Source organism: Mobula birostris, chromosome 15, assembly GCF_030028105.1.
Source record: "Mobula birostris isolate sMobBir1 chromosome 15, sMobBir1.hap1, whole genome shotgun sequence".
Classification (NCBI taxonomy): domain Eukaryota; kingdom Metazoa; phylum Chordata; class Chondrichthyes; order Myliobatiformes; family Myliobatidae; genus Mobula; species Mobula birostris.
In genome coordinates, this window is record NC_092384.1 from 78660797 (window position 1) to 78678645 (window position 17849).

Below are 17849 nucleotides of genomic sequence, written 5' to 3' on the forward strand. Positions count from 1 at the left end.
CCATCAGATTCCTGAATGGACAATGAACCTCACTATTTTTTGCTCTCTTTTTGCACCAATTATTTAATTTTATTTATATATGTTTCTTATTTCAATCTATAGTTTATTATTATTATGTATTGCAATGTACCGTTGCCATAAAAGAACAAATTTCACAGCATACGCGAGTGATATTAAACTTGATTTTGACAGACAGAGAGAGAGCGACAAAGAGCGGCAGACAGAGACAGAGGTGCAGAGAGACAGACGGGAGTAAAGGATGGGAAGAGGCAAGAGGTAGAGGCTGGAAGGGCAGGCTGAGTGTGGGGACAGAGATCTGTGGGTGGGGGTAAGACAGCCCCCCACTGAGGACCAGCCGGTGTGTTGGTACATTTCTCTGTAGAAGCCAGAAGCCGCTGTTTGTTGTGGCTTCCTACAGCCACTCAGTCCTGTGCTCCTTGTACAATCACAGACCTCTGCCCAACCCAGCAATTTGTCTCTGCATTTAGCACAAAGTCATCATTTATCCAAACCAAGGGAGCCGGTATCCCCAAGGCCTTTCATTAGATCAGTCATGAAACCACAGAGAGGAAGTGATTGTTAACAACTCACACAAAATGCCAGGGGAACTGAGCAGATCAGGCAGCATCTATGGAAATGAACAGTCAATGCTTTGCACCGAGACCCTTCATCAGGACTGGAGAGGAAGGGAGAAGATGCCAGAATAAAAATGTTGTGGGGAGGGGAAGGAGGAAGCTAGAAAGTGATATGTGAAGCCAGGTGGGCGGGTGGGAAGCTGGTCTTTCAGGATCATAACCTCCATGCTCACAGTCTCTGCTCTGTTCAGGACTTCCAGCTCTGTAACTCAGACCTAAAAGCAGATACCCAGGATTGGAAGCCTTGAAACCTTTTCCCTCTACATACCTGCCCAAGTGTCTTTTAAACATAACTGTACCCACCTCTAGCACTTCCCTGACAGCTCGTTTGTTCCACACACCCACAACTCAGTGTGAAAAAGTTGTCAGTCAGGTGCCCTTTAAGTCAAAGATCAAATTTATTCACCACATAGAGTTACATTGATTAGGAATTTACTGTGGTGTGTTCATCAGGGTGCGACATGCAACTAAAACAACTTTCAGCAATTCTAAAGAATAAAGAATTATATAAAAAATAAAGAATTTCATAGAGAGATGCGGAGAGGACATTTCCTATAGTTGGGTAGTCTAGGACCAGAGGGCACAGCCTCAGAATAGAGGGACGTCCATTTAGAACAAAGATAAGGAGGAATGTCAGAGGTTGGTGAGTCTGTGGAATTTTTTTGTCACAGACAGCTGTGAAGGCCAAGTCATTGGGTATATTGAAAGAGAAGAGTGACAGGCTTTTGATTAGTCAGGGTGTCAAAGGTTATGGGAAGGAGGCAGGAGAATGGGGTTGAGAAGGATAATAAATCAGCCATGATAGAATGATGGTGCAGACTCGATGGGCCGAATGGCCTAATTCTGCTCCTATGTCTAATGGTCCTATATATAAAAAGCTAATAAAGTTAGAGGTTAAAGTACGGATATGGAATAAAATTAGCATAAATATATAAACAGCGTTACAGTTAGTGGCTTAAACTGTTCACAGTACTGTGACTGGGGTCGTAGATAGATGGGAGTGTGGGCTGCTAACTAGATTGACTGCCTGGGCAAGAAACTTTCAAGGTGGCGTGAGGTTTTTGTTTTAATAGCCCTACAGCACTTTCCAGATGGGAGCTTTTGGAAAAGGCATTTGCTGGGGGATAGTGTCCACAATGATTTGCACAATATATCTTTCCCCTCTCACCTTAGACCTGACCCTCTAGGTTTATCCTGGGGGAAAAGACTGTGGCTACCCACCTTATCTGTTCCTCTCATGATTTTATAAACGTTACCATTCAGCCTCCTTCACTGCAGCGAAAATGGCCCCAGCCTATCCACCTCTCCTTACAGCTCACCTGGCACAGTATTGAGCGCATCTACACGGAGCGCGGTCGGAGGAAAGCAGCATCCACCATCAACGGCCCCCAGCATCTTCTCACTGCTGCCATCAGGAAGGAGGTACAGGAGCCTCAGGACCCACACCACCAGGTTATTACCCCTCAACCATCAGTGTGGATAACTTCACTCACTACAACACTGAACTGATTCCACAACCTATAGACACACTTTCAACAACTCCACAGCTCATGTTCTCAATATTTACTACTTTCTTATTTATTGTAATTATTTCATTTTTTTGTATTTGTGTGATTTGTTGCCATTTGCACGTTGATTGTCTGTCCACTTTTGCTTGTGTGCAGTTTTTCCATTGATTCTATTGTGTTTCTTTGTACTTCCTGTGAATGCCTGCCAGAAAATGGATCTCAGGGTTGGATACGGTGACATCTATGGACTTTGATAATAAATTTACATTGAATTTTGAAATTTTGCTTTGAAGCCCAGTAACGTTGCAATGGATCTATCATGCACCCTCTCCAGCTTAAGGACAACGGCAGTAGAGATACGGTGCCTGCAGGTCCCACCACCCTGACTGACAGCCCTTCATCACTGGGTCCCCTGTCCAACAGCACCCATGGGAGCATCTTCACCCAAGGGACTGCAGTGGTTCAGGAAGGCGGATCACCCCCATCTTGACCCAGATAATCCCGGATGGCTAATAAACAATAATCTTGCTCGTGATCAGAATCAGAATCAGGTTTAATGTCACTGGCATATGTCGTGAAATTTGTGCTTCAGCTTCAGTAGTACATTGCAATACATAATAACAAGTTATAAAACCTCGAAGTATAATAAGCATCCGTAAAAAGGTGTTGGTTAGGCTGCAACTGGAGGACTGTAGGCAGTTGGTCACTGCATTACAGAAAGGATGTGGAGACTTTGGAGAGGGCGCTGAAGCGATTCACTGCAAGGTTGCCTGCATTGGTGAGTATTAGCGATGGGAACTATTGGACAAGAATTGTTTTCTACTCAGTGAATTGTGCTCTTACTTTTATTGTTTGCATGATTTGTTTTTATTTGCATATTTGGTGTTTGATGAATTCTTTAGAGTCTCTTTGTTTGGTGGCTGCCTGTGAGGTTGGATGTAATATACATACTTCGATAATAAATGTACTTTAAAATTGAACACTCTTCCTCTCTCTGACACACACACATGAAGGGAAATATATGCACATGAGAGGAACTCAGGAGAGTGAACGAGGGACACACACAGTATTGAAGGAGTGACACTCAGACACAGAGGGAGGTGTATACACACAAGTCAAATTTACACACTAGGGTGAAAGAGACACACACACAACAGCCTCCTACAACCAAGTCCAGCTCCTGGCCTTCACGGGTGGCCTAGCTACTGAGCCCAACAGAACCACTTCTACTGACAGGAGAAGGGGCAAAGACAGGTTACTGGCCCCTTAAAACCAGTCACTTCAGGCAGATGGGGCTCGTCAGCCGTGGTTGGCAGCTCATCCAGGAGAAGGAAAACTCTGACCTCAAACCTCCGCTGCCTTGTAGATGTACCCTCTCATGGGGAGGGCTTCGGGAGTAAACCCCGAGGAAAGAATCTGGGGCTAGAGTCACTAAGCTGTCCTACACGGAGTTCGATGCTGACTGGCAACTCCTGCGACGCTGCTGGTACCAAACTGTATCGGCCTCTGCTATTCCTTTGGGGTCATCAGATGCGTGGAGAGGGGGAGCTTGCTGCATGGGGAACAGCTCGCTCTCCATATCGTGCTGCCCTAGACAGCCAGGACGCAACATCCATGGTCAACTCTGACCGACAGAGGCCTCAGACAGAGACTCTGCAAAAAGAGAGCTCCTGTATCTCCTCCCTGAAATCTGATATCCACCAATGTTAGCAGTAAATTATCAACTGCAGTAAACAAAAAGAGAGGCTAATGTGGGTGGGGTGGGGGAAGGGCACTTGTATACACACACACACACACACACACACACACACACACACACACACAAGCACACTCACACAGACACACATGCATTCACACTCAGACACACACACACGCAAACACACTCACTCACACACACATACAATCACACACACAGACACACATACATTCACACTCAGACACACTCACACATACACACTCACACATATACATTCACACTCACAGACATTCACTCACACGTTCGCAAACACATATACAATCACACACAGACACACATACACACACACACTCACGTATACACACACACACACTCACACTCATACACTCTCACACATGCAGACACACACACACTCACAAACACTCGCACACACTCACACACACAGACACCCACACACACACTCACACACACACTCATACACACAGACACAAACACACACACACAACACACACACACACACACACACACACACACACACACACACACACACACACACACGCACCATAAGAACATAAGACCATAAGACATAAGAGCAGAATTGGGCCATTTGGCCCATCAAGTCTGCTCTGCCATTTCATCATGGCTGATCATTTTTCCTCTCAGCCTCAATCTCCTGTCTTCTCCCTGTGTCCCTTCATGCCCTGACCAAGTAAGAATCTATCAGCTTCTGTATGCGGTGAAATGCATTGCCTGCACTAATGACGAACACAGCCGAGGGAAGTTCTGAGGATGGCCTGCAAGCAATGCCACACCTGCTGGTGCCAGTGCTCGGCAGAACAACACAGAACACAACAAGCAACAGACCAACAGTCAGACAAGCCCCGTCCTTCCCCTTCACTGGGTCTTCAATGTCAACCTCAGCACTTAGTGACCACAGCGAATAAAGACCCTGAACTCCAGACTCACAGATTCATTGTACCTGTGCATAGGACCATAAGACATAGGAACAGAATTAGGCCATTCAGCCCATCAAGTCTACTCTGCCATTCCATCATGGTTGATTTGTTATCCCTCTCAACCCCATTCTCCTGCCTTCTCCCTGTAATCTTTGATGGCCTAACAAATTAAGAACCTACCAACCTTTGCTTTAAATATATCCAAAGACTGGCCTCCCCGACTGTCTGTGGCGATGAATTGCACAGATTCTCCACCCTCTGGTTAAAGAAATTTTCTGTTCTGAATGGATGTGTCTCTATTCTGAGGCTGTACCCTCTTGTCCTAGACTCCGCCTCTATAGGAGACATCCTCTCCATATCCATTTTACCTGGGTCTTTTAATACTCGATAGGTTTCTGTGAGATATACATTCATAGTCATAGTCATAGTCATAGTCATACTTTATTGATCCCGGGGGAAATCGATTCATATGACAATAGGCTCGGCTTTGACTTTGACTTTGGCACAACGGAGTGGATGGGACCAGCTCCATGAGGAATATCAAGGACCAGTTTATTTGGGAATCTTGGTAAGCATAAACCAGTTGGGCTGAAGGGCCTGTTTCTGTGCTCTATGACTCTATGACTATGACCAGCAGCAGGGAAGGTGTGGCTTGGATGCAGAGCTCCCTGTACTTGAGTCAAATGTTGGCTCACTAGCAGCGAACACAAAACAAGCAACTGGCCTTTGAAGAGCAGAGCAACAGGAACACGGTGTGATGGCTGGAGTTAATTTCAAACGGAAAAGCTGACTGACGAATGCTTTCCTCCAGCCTGGTGACCCAACTCCCCGAGAGGCCTAGACAATGAACACATAATTAGTCATTTGATTTTTTGGAAGCTGTGCCTGCTGACTAAATCACCCAGAAGGAGAGATGTGCTCACGCTTTGGAATATCTGTTGTGCACGTTTGGTGTCGATATTTGTCCTCCTATCTATCCATATCCCTCCAAAGTTCAAACTACATACATGTCACCATACACAACGCTGGGATTCATCTTCTTATGGGCTTTCACAGTAAAAAAAAAGAAACACAATAGAATCAATGACAGACCACACACAACAAAATGAACAAACATCCCATTTACAAAAGACAACAAACAAGTAAATAATAATTAAATATCGAGAACATGAGGTGAAGAGTCCTTGAAAGTGAGTCCATAGGTTGAGGGAACAGTGTTGGACGAGTGTAGTTGAGTGCAGTTATTCCTTCTGGTTCAGGAGCCTGGTGGTTGAGGGGTAATAACTGTTCCTGAACCTGGTGATGTGAGTCCTGAGGCTCCCGCACCTCCTTCCAGTTGGCAGCAGTAAGAAGAGAGCATGACCTGGGTGGTGGGAGTCTCTGACGATGGATGCTGCTTTCCTGCAACAATGCTCCATGCAGCTGTGACAGTGCTCTGTGCAGATGTGACAGTGCTCCACGTAGATGTGACAGTGTTCTATGCAGATGTGACAGTGGTCTGTACAGATGTGACAGTGCTCCATACAGATGTGACAGTGTTCCGTGCAGATGTGACAGTGCTCTGTGCAGATGTGACAGTGCTCTGTGCAGATGTGACAGTGTTCCATGCAGATGTGACAGTGCTCTGTGCAGATGTGACAGTGCTCCGTGCAGATGTGACAGTGCTCTGTGCAGATGTGACAGTGCTCCATGCAGATGTGACAGTGCTCTGTGCAGATGCGCTCTGTGTCGATGTGATCAATGGTGGGGAGGGCTTTCATATTCAATTGTCTATCTAAATCCTCTGAAGCTTCTCCAAACTGCCAGATATCACAAGGCTCAAGGTAAATTTATTATCAAAGTACACATGCTGAGATGTTGGTAAATCTTAAGTGAGAGATGGGGAAAGACATTGGAAAATGTGAGGTTATTCTCTTTGGTAAGAGGACTAGAAAAGCAGGTTTATTTTAAACCAGGGAGCAGTACAGCATGATCTGGATTCTCTGGTTCCTGACATGTAGATTAAACATAGAACAGAGACAAGGACACACTGGACAAGACATTTGGTTACAATGTTGTGCTAATTCTGATGCTAATTTATACTAAATGTCCTTCTCTTGTATGTTATCCATATCCTTCATTACCTTCAGATTGATGTGTCTCTCTAAAAGTCTCTGAGCATCCCCCAAACTGCCTGAATCCACTAGCCCCTCAAAGTTCAAAGTAAGTTTATTATCAAAGTACATATACTACCTTCAGATACTTTTCCTTGCCGACAATTGCAGGAAAATAAAGAAACGCAATATTTTTATAGCCCATTCTAAATACCTACCACTCTCCACATAAGGAATAAACTTGCCTCTCACATCTCATTTAAATCATGCACTCTGGGTTTTGGTCATTCTACCCGGCGGAAAAGATTCTAACTGTCTGCCCTATGTACTCGGGTGGCAGGGTGGAGTTACATATCTACCAAAGGAGATGTAAGGCACTCCTTCCCTTCGCTAGCCAGAAAATCACCCTTAGGAAAGCTGTGGCACCTCCTTAGCTCCCCGATCAGGGTCATGTGAAACCATGGGAGCAGGTGGTGGATGGTCGTATGAACAGCCAGTCCATATTATAAGTCTGGGTTATGTGACCACAGGCACCAGACAGACAATCTCTAAAGGGTACTGATAATGGCTGGGGTCACCCGTCTTGTAAAGACACTTCTGTAGAAAAATTTGCCAAAAACAATTATGGTCATGAATAGAGAAGAGAATGAAGTCTTCCCCACAGGTAATGACAGACGGAAGACCAAGATTGCCCACGTCATGATGATGATGATGATAGTGATGCTGACCCCATGAATGCTTCTCATCATTTTAAATTCTAGCAGGTCTCTCTTCAGTATCCGAAACACTTAGGATGACAGCCCAGTTGTCCGACCTCCCTTTATATTCTCTAATTCAGGCAGCATCCTCATGAATCTCTTCTGCACGCTGTCCAAAGCCTCCACTTCCTTCCCATAATGTGTTGATCAGAACTGCACACAATGCTCCAAGTGCAGTCTGACTAACATTTTGTATAGCTGCAGTATGACTTCCTTACTATTATACTCAACACCCCCTACCAAAGACACCAAGCGTGCCCTGCACCTTCTTTACCAGCATAGTCACCTGTGTGGCCACTTTAGTGAACTATGGAGACGGACCCCAAGATCATTCTGCGCTAATGGCCTCTGTGATCACTTTGCACCAAAATGAACTTCTTTTTGTTTAGTTGTTTTTCAACCAATAAAAATTGTGTATAATTTATATTTAATTTATGTGTTTCTTGTGAACGTTGCTTATCTGATGCTCCGTGCCTGAGATGCTGCTGTATGTAAGTCTTTCATTGCTCCTGTGCGCACGCGTACTTGTGTGGATGGCAATAAACCCAGCTTTGACTTTGATTTTGAAGAACACACATAAATTGCTGGAGGAAATCAGCAGGTCAGGCAGCTTTTATGGAAATGAATAAACAGTCGGCGTTTCAGGCCAGGACCCTTCATCAGGACTTCTCTATTTTTCTCTCTCATTGCTGTTTGAGTTGACTGTTGTAATGAGCTCTTCTAGCCTGTGCGAGGCACCGGAGAGCATTGGGCTCCAAGGATCTTAGAGCACCTGAGTTGGTTAATTGTTGTTTAACGAAAGTCATGAATCATTTAGAATTCCTTGTGCTTTTCTGAAGCGACTCGCTTGTAGTAATGTATCTCCTGGTGCTTTCTGTTTAAGCTTGTTAAGTTTATTTTGATAGGTTCAGGGATTCCATGTGACTTGGTATGATTTAAGTGGACGCCCGATTAGCACTAATTACAGGGCCCTAGTTTTGAGAAAGTTACTTCTCACAGTGTCGCTTGGTTGAGCCATCAATGTTCTTTAACAATTATGCTGAATAAACTCTCATCGTCGTCTCTACAAATGGTGTTGAAGTATATCAATTCCTGTCTGAATGGTGAATTGATTCCACTCCAATTCACCTACCAAAGTAATGGGTCTACAGCTGATGCTATTTTGTTGGCTCTTCACACAACTCTGGAAAACTTGGACAGCAAAGGAGCATCCTTCAGGAAGCTCTTTATCGCTTACAGCTCGGCATTTAATACCATCATCCCATCAAAACTAATCAGGAAACTCGAAGACCTGGACCTCAATACCCCCTTTGCAATTGGATCATGAATTTCCTCACTTGTAGACCCCAGTCAGTTCGGTTTGGCAAAAACATCTCCTCCACAATCTCTATCAGTACAGGCACACCGCAGGGATGTGTGCTTAGCCCCCAGCTCTACTCGCTTTACACCAATGACTGTGTGGCTAAGCACAGCTCCAACACATTATGCAAGTTTGCTGATTACACCACTGTTGTGGGCTGTATCAAAGGTGGTGATGAATCAGCATACAGGAGGGAGATTGAAAACTTTGCTGAGTGGTGTAATAGCAACAACCTCTCACTCAATGTCAATAAGACCAAGGATCTGATTGTAGACTTCAAGAGAGGAAAACTAGAGGTCCATGAGCCAGTAATCATTGGAGGATCAGAGGTGGAGAGAGTCAGTAACTTTAAATTCCTGGGTGTCACTATCTCAGAGAACCTGCCCTGGATCCATCACTTAAATATAGTTGTGAAGAAAGCGCCTCTACTTTCTCAGGAGTCTGCGGAGGTTTGTCATAGAACCATAGAAACTACAGCACAGAATCAGGCCTTATGGCCCTTCTTGGCTGTGCCGAACCATTTTCTGCCTAGTCCCACTGACCTGCACACGGACTATATCCCTCCATACACCTCCCATCCATGTATCTGTCCAATTTATTCTTAAATGTTAAAAAAGAACCCGCATTTACCACCTTGTCTGGCGGCTCATTCCATACTCCCACCACTCTCTGTGTGAAGAAGTCCCCCCTAATGTTCCCTTTAAACTTTTCCCCCCTCACCCTTAACCCATGTCCTCTGGTTTTTTTCTCCCCTTGCCTCAGTGGAAAAAGCCTGCTTGCATTCACTCTATCTATACCCATCATAATTTTATATACCTCTATCAAATCTCCCCTCATTCTTCTACGCTCCAGGGAATAAAGTCCTAACCTATTCAACCTTTCTCTGTAACTCAGTTTCTCAAGTCCCGGCAACATCCTTGTAAACCTTCTCTGCACTCTTTCAACCTTATTAATATCCTTCCTGTAATTTGGTGACCAAAACTGAACACAATACTCCAGATTCGGCCTCACCAATGCCTTATACAACCTCATCATAACATTCAGCTCTTATACTCAATACTTTGATTAATAAAGGCCAATATACCAAAAGCTCTCTTTACGACCCTATCTACCTGTGATGCTACTTTTAGGGAATTTTGTATCCGTATTCCCAGATCCCTCTGTTCCACTGCACTCCTCAGTGCCTTACCATTAACCCTGTATGTTCTACCTTTTTTGTCCTTCCAACATGCAATACGTCACACTTGTCAGTATTAAACTCCATCTGCCATTTTTCAGCCCATTTTTCCAGCTGGTCCAAGTCCCTCTGCAGGCTCTGAAAACCTTCCTCATTGTCTACTACACCTCCAATCTTTGTATCATCAGCAAATTTGCTGATCCAATTTACCACATTATCATCCAGATCATTGATATAGATGACAAATAACAATGGACCCAGCACTGATCCCAGTGGCACATCATATCTTCAAAACCTTGGCAAACTTCTATAGATGCGTGGTGGAAAGTGTGCTGGCTGCTTTATACCAATGTCTTTGAGCATAAAATCCTATAAAAGGTAAGGGATTTGGCCCAGTGAGTTGGGGGTAAAACTCTCTCAACCATTGAAACATGAAACATTACCATAGAAAAGCAGCATCCATCATCAAAGATCCTCACCACCCAGGCCATGCTCTTTTCTCACTGCTGCATCAGGTAGAAGGTACAGGAGCCTTAAGACTCACACCACCAGGTTCAAGGACAGTTGCTATCCCTCAACAATTAGGCTCTTGAACAAAAGGAGATAACTCCATTCATTTAAGGACCCTTTTATCTTGTTATTTCATGATCATTATTTATTGCTATTTATTTATGTCTGCATTTGCACAGTTTGTTGTTCACTGATTCTGTTTACAGTTCCTGTTCTATAGATTTGCTAAGTATACCTGCAGAAATAGATCCTCAGGGCTGTATGTAGTGACATGTATGTACCCTGATATTAAACTTTACTTTGAACATTAGAGTCTATCTTTCCTCCGCACTTGGGTTCCAATATCGCCAGCGCACATCTTGACAACTATAGTGACTCTTCTGCATTTTTGTTTCTCAAATGGAAGAACTTTGGATCAACATCCTTTCCTTTCAGCTGTCAGTAGAGGAAATGATCTTTGCCCAAGTGAATGCAAGCCCCTGTTTGTTCCGGTCAGCCCAGGGGACATGGACCTTTGTGTCTCTATAAAGGCTGTCTCTGAAATTATCCCATTTCCTTTCCTCTGAGGACATACCGGCACAGCATTGATTTGTAGATGCAAGGTAGCAATGCAATTTGCAAGGTCATCTCGATGATCTATTTGAAATAGAATTGCGCTGAATGAATCACTGAACACATAAGAATAGGTCGAGTGAGCTAGGGATCCTCTCTTTATTTTTATTTAATTTTGTTTTATTTAGAGTTACAGCATGCTGTATAATTTATACATACTTTGATAATCAATGCACTTTGAACTTTGACAGCCACTTTATTAGGTATAGGAGATAATAATCAATGTGGCCACTGAGTGTATGTTCTTATGGTTTTCCCTGCATGCTTCTATCCATAAAAAATGAGCCTACCATCACTTTAAATCCTTCCAATGATCCATCCTCCACAACCCTCTGGGGCAAAGAACTCCAAGGATCTACTAACCACTGTGAGAAAAATCGTCTGTATACCCCTCGGCTCCCACAGTATCAATTTCATGTTAGTTCTCTCTTATTAATCTCTGTCCAAGGAAATAATAATTCCTTTTTTATTATTTTTCCTAGAATTTTCAAGTTCAAGTTTATTGTCATCTAACTATACATATATACAACCAAACAAAACAACATTGATCAAAGTCACCATCATCATTTTGTGCCATGTCGTATGATGTGGACTATCCATGGTCTTCAACCTGAGAAGTTCTCATAAGCTCTTCAAAACTTTTGTCTGTCCATCCCTTGATGTCACTTATGAATGTCATGATCTCCTGTACCTCCTTCTGGACAGTAGTGAGCAAAAGAGATTGCGGGATGGGTGGTAGGGATCCTCAACAAGTTACAGTTACATTGTGACTTGTCAGGGAACACGGGTCAAAAATGAGGAAGTCTACTAAGAAGGAAAGTCACAGGAGTGGAATGGTATCTAATACTAGAGGACATGCACTGAAGTTAGAGAGGGAAAGTTCAAACGGGATTTGCAAGGCAAGTTTTTTTTACACAGAGAGTGGGGGTGACTGGAATGTGCTTCCAGGGGTGATGATGGAGGTAGATCTGTTTCAGAGGCTCTTAGGTAGTCAGATGAATGTGAAGTAAATGGAGGGGTAGGGACCATATGCAAACAGAAGAGATTGGTTTTAATTAGGAGCAATTAGCTTAATTATTTCAGCACAACATTGTGGACCAAAGGGTCAGTTCCATACTGTACTGTTCGGTGGTCTACATTCTATATTCTATGTCCATTTTTCTGTTCAACATAGAAAGAGATTGTTCAGCCCATCCAGTCAATGCCATCCCTCAGGTTAATCCCATTAAGTTTCTTTCCTGTAATTGATACTGCTCTTTCCCCATCCGCCCATCTCAGGGGTGATGTGAAGCAGCAAACAGAGGGGGAAACAGAACACCTGGAGGAAATCCACCTGCAAACTCCACACAGACAGCGCCCGAGGTCAGCATTGAATCCAGGTCACAAAAGCTGTATTAAGTTAGTTGCCCCACCACATTCTCTTCACTCACATTACAAAGCTTCCAAAACCTATTATAAATCATAATCAGGTCTATTATCACTGACGCATGCCATGAAATTTGATTTTTGAGGCTGCAGTGCAGTGCAATGCATAAAATAACTATGAGTTAAAATAAAACGTATACAAAGTTCCAAATTCAAAGTACATTTATTATCAAAGTACAGGCACTTCACCATATGTAACTCAGATTTGTTTTCCTACAAGTATACTCAATAATTCTAATAACCATAACAGAATCAATGAAAGACCACACCCAACAGGGCGGACAACAACCAATATGCCAAACACAACTGTGCAAAGGAAAAAATAAATAATAATCATAAATAAATAAGCAATAAATATTGAGACCATGAGATGAAGAATCTTGATAGTGAGTCCATAGTTTGTGGGAACAGTTCAGTGATGGGACAGATGAAGTTGAGTGAAGCTATTTTCTCTGGTTGAAGAGCTTGATGGTTGAGGGGTAGTAACTGTTCCTGAACTTCATGGTGTGAACCCTGAGGCTCCTGTAACTTCTTCCTGATGGCAGCAGGAACTGCACTTAAAAATTAAATGTAATAACTGGTGCAAAAAGAGGGCAGAATAGTGAGGTAGTGTTCACCATCTGTTCAGAAATCTGTTGGTGGAGGGGAAGAAGCTGTTCCTAAAATGTTGTGTGTGTGTCTTTGGGCTGAGATCCTTCATCAAAAGAGGGCATATCCTGGGTGATCGGGGTCCTTAAAGCTGGATGCCGCCTTCTTGAGGCATCACTACCCTCAGTGGTGGGAGGCTAGCCTCCATGATGGAGCTGGCTGAGTTTACAACCCTCGGCAGTATTTTCCCCACCCTGTGCAGTCGCCTGCTCAGACCAGTCAGTGATACTACAATACTGCGTGCAACAACATTACTTAAATTATTTTTCTGGAAGTCAAAAGGCTACTTTAGGATAATTGCGCTCGTTTATCTGGTTTCCGACACTCTCAACTCTCTACTCTGATATCACAAATGTGTCGGACAATGGCAGGAAATGAGTGAGCGGCAAACAGGCTGGGTCCCTCCAGCAGGCTCTGGAAGCCTGGGACTGCAGTGACCACACAGGTCAATCCTGAGCACACTTACTCCACTCTGCCTGAGATAATTTCTCTTCTACTGATTCTTTTTTTGGATGTAAACTGCACAGCAAAAGGTGAACCATACTGTGGACAGTGATTTAAAAAGAGGTGAGCGAGTTTCATTCAATTATCCAATAGGCTGTTCTCCTGTTGGAGATAACTCTCGGTGGTGGAGACAGGGATACGACTGGAACCAGAAAGGGACAGAGTTCCACCCTTAACTTTTTTGGTACTTGTCCCGGGAGTGTATGATGGGACATTGAGGAGGGGGTTTCATTCTGTGTCTCACCCCGAGTGTATGTTTTGGGACTGTGTGGAGGGAGCTTCATTCTTTGCCTGATTTCGGGAGAGTGTGATGGGATGGTGTGGAAGGAGCTTCTCTCTGTGTCTGGAAAACTGGGAGTGTTTGATGGGAGGATGTAGAGGGAACTTCACTCTGTGCCTGACCCTGGGAGTGTGCAATGGGACAGTGTAACAGGAGCTTCACCCTGTGTCTGACCCTGCGAGTGTGTGATGGGATGGTGTCGAGGGAGCTTCACTCTGTGTCTGACCCCGGGAGTGTGTGATGGGATAGTGTAGCGGGAGCTTCACTCTGTGTCTGACCCCGGGAGTGTGTGATGGGATGGTGTAGTGGGAGATCCCTCCACACCGTCTCATTACACACTCTCGGGGTCAGACACAGAGTGAAGCTCTCTCCACACTGACCCATCACACACTCCCAGGGTCAGACACAGAGTAGGCTCCCTCAACACCATTCAACACACATTTCCCACTTGTGTGATTTAACAATCAGCTGCATTTTGATTCTTATTGAAAACTTGGTCAGTGCATTTCTCGAAACAGGAGCAAAACCTGTTCCTGCTTGGTGGGAGTTAGAAGATAGAAGCAGTTTGTTTGACCAACACAAAACTAAAGTTTGAAGGTAAGGGGACTTTCCATGATGGACAAATTGTAACAGGCAGTGTGTCACGGAGTGCCATGGCCATTTACAATTGATTTACATGTGAAGATAACAAAGGTGCATTTGTTCATTCTGCTGATAGAACAACAGGTAGGAAAATTAAAATATGCATATGCTGAGTGGGAGAAGGTCTAACAAGGAGTTTGATAGAAGATAGACGATAGAACATCGAATAGTACAGCATATGAACACTTCAGTACAGAACACTACAGCTTCAGCCCCCGATGACAGTGATGAACATGATGCTGAATTAAACTAAACCTGGTCTGCCTGCTTATTAAAGATTAAAGGTTAAAACTGAAGATTAAAATAGGATTGAAGGTGTACAGAGAAAATTGGCAAGGATGTTGCTGGGACTGGACGATCTGAGTTATATGGAAAGATTGATTAGGTTAGGACTCTATCCCCAGAAAATTGAGGATTGAGGGGAGATTTGATGGAGATGTATAAAATTATGAGGGGTATGGATAGGGTTAATGCAAGCAGGCTTTTTCCTCTGAGGTTGGGTGGGACTACTACTAGAGGTTATGGGTTAAGGGTGAAAGGTGAAATATCTATAGGGAACATGAGGGGAAACTCCTTCATTTGGAGGATTGTGAGAGTATGGAAGGAGCTGCCTGTGCAGGTGGTACATGTGAGCTCAATTTCAATGTTTAAGAGAAGTTTGGATAGGTACATGGAAGGGAGGGGTATGGAGGAGTAAGAGAAGTTTGGATAGGTACATGGAAGGGAGGGGTATGGAAGGCTATGGACCTGGTGCAGATCAATGGGACTAGGTAGTGTAAATGGTTCAGCATGAGTGAAATGGGCCGAAGGTCCTGTTTCTGTGCTATAGTGCTGGATGAATCTATGACCCTATAAGTTTTATTTGTTACGTTTACCTTGAAACATCAAAAGATACAGTAAAATGCGTTATTTGTGTCAACCACCAACACAGTCCAAGGATGTGCTGGGACAGCCTGCAAGGGTTGCCACGCTTCAGGAGCCAACATAGCGTGCCCATAATTTACTAACCTAATCTGTGCATTTTGGGATTGTGAGGAAAAGTGGGAGCACCTGGATGAAATCCACGCGGTCACAAGGAGAACGTACAAACTCCTTGCAGACGGTGGCGAGAATAGAACCCTGATTGCCATTGCTGTGAAATGTTATACTAACTACTATGCTACCATGATGCTTTTGTGCCATGTATGGTCTATATCTGTCCATTCCCTGCATTTCATGTGTCTAATATCCTATAAAACCACAATGATTTCTGCTCCTATCACCCCTGTCTATCATGAGCCCTACGGGCTTGTGTGGTGAACCATAAAGCATTGGTCTTTGAGGTTTCTCAAGCCCCTCTGTTTATTAGGTGTTCTCTTGAGTAGAGTTGTGAAACCCTTGTGCTTTCTATTTAATCTTGTCAAGTTAATCGTGATTGGCACGGGTTTTCCGCACTCTGTGATTATTTATAACAGACTCCTGATTAGCGCTTATCGTGGGGTCCTTGTGAGGAGAAAGTTTTGCCTCACAAGGTCACTCAGTTATGCCTTCAATGTTCTGTTGGAATTCCTATATTTAAACATCTTACATAGGAGTCTGTCGTTTCTCTACGCCTAGGTTCAGTCATTGTTAGTGCTCACTGTGAAACCGACAGCCTGTTCCAGGCACCTACCACTCTTTGTGTAAAAAACTAAAAGCACACATCTCCCCTAATCATTCCCCTCTCCCACTTTCAACACCCGTCCTCTAGTATATCACACTTCCACCCTGGGATAGAGGCTCCAAACATCTTCTCTATCTATTGCCTCTTGTACTTTTGTCATGTCTCCCCTCAGCCTCTGACACTGCAGAATATACCTTTCGAATAAAACTACAATCGATAAAGAAGCCTATTTTTGAATTTTTACGTAACACACAGTATTGTGCAAAAGTCTTAAGTACATATGTGTAGCTAGAGTGTCCAAGACCTTTGCACTGTACTGTAGTAATTTCTTGTATTACACTGTGCTGCTTTCGCAAAAATAAACAAATTTCATGACATATGTGAGTGATGATAAACCTGATTCTGATGTGGGTCTGTATTGTGGATTGAGAGTGGGAGGGGAGAGGGGAATCATGGTTGGAAAAAGGGGAAGGGAGAGAGGAGGGAGTGGAAAGCACCAGAGAGACATTCTGTAGAAGTTAATAAGCCAATTGTTTGGAATCAAGTGGCCTTGCCTGGTGTCTCAGGGCTGGAGGTTTCTCAAGCCACACCAACCCCTGCCACTGGCTCTCCTTCTCTGCCACCTGTCCCACACTCCTCCCACAGCACTCCACCCTCGCCATTCCCAACATCCTTTGCTCTAGCCAGATTTACAAACTTGCTGTCCACTCCATGTTGACAAATACAGTACTGTGCAGAAGTCATAGGCACCCTAATACTTCTACACAGTACTGTTGAACATAGAGCATGACAGCATAGAACAAACCTTCCGGCCCATGTTGTTGTACTGACCTTTTATTTTTGGAAAAATTATTTTAGAGATACTGTATGGAAAGGATCCTTACAGCCTTTTATGCTGCACTAAACAGCAATTCTCAACAACTCCCAATTTAACACTAGACTAATCAAGGAACAATTTACAATGACCAATTAACCTACCTCTTTAGACTGTGGGAGGAAACTGGAGCACCTGGAGAAAATTCATGCATTCCATGGAAAAGGACATGCAAACTCCTTACAGAGGATGCCAGGATTGAACGAAGAACTCCAATGCCACAGGCTGTAATAGCGTTGCACTAGCCACTACATTAGCCTACTCTGAGATCAATCTAACCCCTCCCTCCCACATTCCGGGACCTCCGTTTTCCTCTCACAGTCCAAAGACATGCCGGGTAGGTTAATTGGTCACTGTAAGTTATTTCGTGATTAGGTTAAGGTTAAATCGGAGTTGTCAGAGGTTGCTGGTCGTTGCGGCTCGAAGGGCTTATTCTGTGTTGTATCGCTAACTAGGTGTAGCACCTGCTTAGCCCCCCAGTCAGGGTCATGTGAAGGCATGCGAGCAGGTGGTGGATGCTCGTATGAGC

General features: G+C 44.0%; 1 protein-coding gene across 2 annotated transcripts in view; it reads left to right on the top strand.

Moving 5' to 3' along the window:
* The first annotated feature begins 13757 nt into the window (after positions 1-13757).
* Positions 13758-17849, top strand: part of LOC140210735 (cadherin-5-like) — a 104475-nt gene continuing 100383 nt past the window's right edge. Inside the window, exon 1 of one of the 2 annotated variants that reach the window (XM_072279967.1) lies at positions 13758-13945. The gene's annotated coding sequence lies outside the window, so the exon portion shown is untranslated. Of the gene's footprint in view, positions 13946-14611; positions 14760-17849 lie in introns of those variants that run through there. The other variant, XM_072279968.1, reaches the window with a different exon arrangement.